Source organism: Cicer arietinum, chromosome 7 (assembly GCF_000331145.2).
Source record: "Cicer arietinum cultivar CDC Frontier isolate Library 1 chromosome 7, Cicar.CDCFrontier_v2.0, whole genome shotgun sequence".
NCBI lineage: Eukaryota > Viridiplantae > Streptophyta > Magnoliopsida > Fabales > Fabaceae > Cicer > Cicer arietinum.
The window spans coordinates 51,802,730-51,808,152 of NC_021166.2; the positions used below are offsets into that span (position 1 = coordinate 51,802,730).

The following is a 5,423-nucleotide window of genomic DNA, read 5'->3' on the forward strand; positions in this document are numbered from 1 at the left end:
AGAGTGTAATTTGTTGGCGCGTGTGGAAGACGCGGGGTGTGAGGGGTGTTTGAGTCAAGAACGAACCACTCATGAGACATGAAAAAAACTCCTTGCATGGTGGTAAGGATATCTATCTAGGTTTGGGTTTTGGTTAGGTTCCTTAACACAAGGCAAGGGTTGTGGTTCGGGTATTGACTCGGGTTGACCTCATATTAGTTCCCCTTGCTTGAAAACAAGAAAGTAACAGTGGAATTGAGAAAATTTTATTACAAATAAAAAGGTTTTGTTTGTAGGTTTGTTGATAATACTAGTATTTATATCTAATTGTTGTGTATTTTTATTTTGACATGTACTATATTCCATTATTCCTTCCGTTTCTTGTTAAATATCTAATTTTTAGTCAAATCTTACGACATTTTAGTTTTAAAGTTGAAATTTACATTTGTGCAGAAGAGTTTATTTACATCTATTATTATTATTAAGGTAATGATATAGGTTCATCTAAATTATTTTATTTTATGATACTTTTATCTTCTATTATATTACTTTAATTATAAAAAAGTAAATATAAAAAACTTAAGTTTTGCATGTAAAATGTGTAATTTGTTATAAAAAATTAGAATTCTTAGAGTTCAACTTTGACTTGAGTTTTTTTTATATGATTTTAAGTTTTTTTTAAAAGTGTAATATGACCTTTTTTGAGTGACTAGCTTATTTGAAATTTATTCTTCAAAGTCTTTTAAATATGTCAAAAAGTCTTAATTGATAACTTTACTAAACAATATCGTCTGGTAATTTAAGATTATACATTCTTGTGTACTTAAAATCCAATATCAAATTTGAATTCGATAGTTTGACTAAAATCAAAATGCTATTTCAATAAATAAAATAAAATATTTTAAGTAATGTTTGAGTTTACAATTTATAGTAGTATATATTTTTTACTTCTATTATTTTAATTAAAAATAGTAAATAAAAATATATTTTTCCATCACTTTATACTCATCAGATAATTCAACGATTAATTTTATCAAATAATTTATTTTTACTAAATTAATTTATATATTATTATTATCAATTAATTTATTATTTGACATTTACTATCCATTATATTTTATGAATAAATCTTAAATATTTTTATTTGATTATGCGTATTTTTTTAAGAAAATTATTCTGGTTGATATTATTTTTTATGATAAAATAAACCATTAATTTATTAAAGTATACTAATAAAAAATAATAAATATTTTACTGATAGTATAAAATTACAAATGATATGTGACATCAAAATATTCTTATTGAAACAATACACAATATGAAATACATGACTTTTGCATCTATCCCATAATCAACTGTTCTTTCAATTTTAAATATAAATATAAGTTAATCATTAAATACATTACATTTTTTTAATTTATTTTTATTTAAATTTGAGACTAAAGTACAAATTCATCTTAATGATATAATTATGATAAAACAAACACGTATGGTATGACAATTATTATGGACAAGGGAATTTAATAAACTTAATTTTGTTCAATTAATGTTTACCTTTTATCATTTATAGCTTTTCTTAAAGTTTGTGTAAAATATTCTAACATGTATGACACATGAGATATAAGAATAGTAATATGATCATGTTAATAAGTATTTTAATCGTATCTTTTTAAAAATTAAATTAAAAATTTTATATTAAAAAATAAATTTAAGGTTTTATAAATTTTAAAAACACAACTTCTAATACTTCTATAATATAAAATTATTATTTTTAATTGTTTAACAAATATCTTTAAAATATTTATTAGGATTTAATTTAAAACATCAAAATATTAAATAAATTTTGATGATTTTATTTAGGATGAATAATTATGTATTGAGTTGGTGAAGTAGTTTTAGTAAATTGAGGGTACTTGCGATATTTGACGCGGAAAAGAGGACATGGTGGTGATATATGTCTGAAATGCATTTAATGAGTTTTCAGAATCTGTTGGGAGAATCGTTGCCATGCATTTAATGTTAAAGTTGTGGCATTTTCATCCTTTGCGTGAGTGAGGTTAACCAATAAGGTTCTGACATGAGTTGTCTATGAGCATTAACTGACAGAGAAAGGAAAGTTGGGATTATGTAAGATATTTGCCGTTTTAGCATCAAGAGCCTTGTTTGTTTTCATCTTCATGTGTTGCCTATGATATACTTCAAGCTTTGTGCTCTTTTTTTTCTTCTTGTTTTGTACTATAACAATTAACATGGCTTATGCTCCCCTCATGATAATGGAGGTTTTGAATTGCAGTATGTGCTTTGATTCACATATTTTCTAATGTTTTCAAGGGATTGTTCTAAATTTGTATCTTCAACTTATTATTATGGCCATGCTAACAATGGTTTTTCTTTAAGAAAAACATAATTATAAATTTTGTATTGATTAAATTTAAAATTTAAAAAAAAAATAGAAAATAAAATAATATTCGACAATACTTTAAAGAGTTAAATTTATTTATAATTGAATTATATTATTCAGCAATACATTTGTCGATAAAAATAATTAAATTATTTACAAGTTTTCATTTTATTTTGTAGTCATGTCTTGACAATTATTATTGTTAAAATTGTTTTATTTATATATAATTGTAGTTGAAAGTGTTAAAACAATATAAATAAATATATCAACAAAGTAATAAAAAAAAATTCTTTTTGTTTCTTTTAATTTTATTACTAATAAAACTATTTGAAATAGTTAAATATAAGAAACTAATGTGAGATGCGTGTCATGGATAGAATAATAGTTGTAAATAAAAATGCATTGAAAATCTCATTTTAATAAAATTAATACAAACATATGAAATCAATAATGCAAGAGAAATGAAAAGTAACACATAAATTAATTAACTCTACGTTGCACAAGTCACATTTTATGACATTTGAAAGTCAACTTAAAGACTGTAGCAATTATATATTAGGTCATTAAAAAAAAGCCTAGTCAAGGCCATGCTGTGGTGATTATATACTAGTCTGGTTTCGTCTGAGTCTATATGATTTAAAAAAAATATATAGTATAACTTGAGCCTACAACTTAACTTACATTAGATTTAAATCAGATTAGATTTTTTTTTTTAAGCATGCAAGACTAAGATTCTTTTTAAAATCTATTTAATTTAAAAAGCTAGACTACATGTTATACAGACAGTGTTTTAAGTTTATCAGATTGGCTTATTTAAATAAATATATAATGTATTTTATTATTATTATAATTATTATATTAAATTTTGATCTTTTAGTTAGATATTGAACTTTTAGTAATTTAAGTATATTAATCTTATTTAGTTTTTGATATATTTAAGTGTGTTATTATAAAATAGAATTAAAGTAGAATATGATATAAAATCAATTTATTTGAAATGTCGTATTAAATATCAAAATAGAATTTAATTATATTAATGTATTAATGTGTTATTTTATTTAAAGATATGTCTTATCATTTATTCAAATATATTAAAAGAAAATATACTTTTAAATAAGTTAACAAGTCATACCAGATTCCAATCAAAGTTAGACTCGAAACTAAAAAATAAGTATACGATATATCATAGATTAGACTTATCCCTTAAATTTATTTGACAAGCCATATTTTGTCCTTACAAAGTTTAGGTCGGCCTAGCTTAATCTTACTATAGTGTTGAATATCAAATACCCAAATGTTTGTTATCGGTGATAATTTATATTTTAGAATTGCTCAAGAATGAGAGATATTGCAAGATTTAAAAAAAAATAGAAATATTAGCGAAACAAATCGCAAAGATAACCAGAAAAACAACAAATATTAATTTATAAAATCACTCTATTGTTAGTCAACATTCATTTACAAAGATGATTTCTAAGATAAAGTAAAGTAATATACAAAATAATGTTATAAAGTATATAATTTCCATCAAAAGAATAGAAAATGTATATAATTTGAGAAATTTTTGTCATTTTTTTTCCTTGAATTAAGTTTATGTCCTTACGTAATTTTCTTTTTAATAAATTTTTAACTTAAAAAAACAAAATAATATTTATTTTGGGTACATATTTTGTATGATATCTTTTTGCTTTGACTTAGAAATATAATTGGTATGCATAAAAATATGTAGTGATCATTTGCTAGGTCAATTTTTCAAGGGACCGCCAATATTTATGAAAATTTATGGCAACTTTCTCATATATATAGACAATATACCTATTAAAATATATTGTCAACACCTAATTTTGTTCACATTTTTTTTTAGTATTTACAAAAAATTAATAAAAATGGTATTTTAAACTTTTTACCATAACTTTCTATTTTTTATTTTAATATATAATTTTTACTTACTTTTTTGTATGATATTCACTTCTTAATGAAAAGAGATATATGTTAAATTTTTATTTTTATTTACTATTTTTTGGTTCTAATAATAACATGGTAGTAAAAAAATTAATTCAAAACTTTTTATTTTTATTTAATAAAAAGATAAAACTAAATTAAATATAAAATTAATAAATATGAGATGTTTTGGAGTAAATTAAATATGAATGTTTTCTATTTAATATTATTTCTTGGAATTTGAAGAAATTTTTTAATAGAAAATGAAATTTGAGGATTCAACTTAATTATAATAATTGTAGACTGTTCAGACAAAATCTCTCAAATGATTTTAATGATAACAAAATTACTTAAGAGATTATGATTGTGGTTAAGGACTAGCATGCGCTCTTGAGTGTATTCATTTAAGAATAATAAGTTATTAATCATTAAGGCAAAAAGAAGGAAAATGTGATTTTGGCCTGAGGATGGAAAACCCACGTGAGGATGGAAATTGCTGCAAACGTGAGGATGAGCTGCAATTTGAAAAACTCCAGATTTGGACAATCTGATCTCTCACCAGAACAAATGTGTTTATTCAAATGCATAACAATGTCAAACTTGAATAAACAAGCATTTAAAATTAAGAGTCAAAAGGTCAAAAGAAAAAGATGAATATGGCTAGATCTAGTATGCAGAGGATGGCAGAATAGGCAGATGATAGGTCAGCAAAAGTGAAAGCAACCTATCAAGCATGTGCAAAGGCCAAAGTCTGAACATTTAATGGGCTTGCACGTTTTAATACATGAAGAAGTCAAGTTAACAAAAGGCAACTTGAAACAAGCCAAAAATGGAAGATCACATGTTGCTGCCAGATCTGATCCTCGGACTGAGTATGACAGTCCTATGTCATAGGGTGGCTTTTTCTCTCTTGTCAACATCACCTCAAAAGGTGAAGCCAACCTAGACCTTAAAGTCTTCGAAAAATGCAGCTCACATGGTCAAAGAAACAGCCTTGCACTCTGATTAAAGAGAAAAAGCAAGGACATGTCAAGATCAAAGCTATGCTGCAAGAGGATGGGTTCTGCCTAAGCCTAACAAGCTGAGTGGCAGTTCTGTAATT

General features: G+C 24.2%; 1 protein-coding gene across 2 annotated transcripts in view; it reads left to right on the top strand.

Annotated features, from left to right (window-relative positions):
* Positions 1-287, top strand: part of LOC101505937 (homeobox-leucine zipper protein ANTHOCYANINLESS 2-like) — a 7,325-nt gene extending 7,038 nt beyond the window's left edge. For both annotated transcript variants that reach the window (XM_073363400.1, XM_073363401.1), the window contains exon 10: positions 1-287. This exon is cut by the window's left edge and continues 468 nt beyond it. The gene's annotated coding sequence lies outside the window, so the exon portion shown is untranslated.
* Positions 288-5,423: the final 5,136 nt, after the last annotated feature.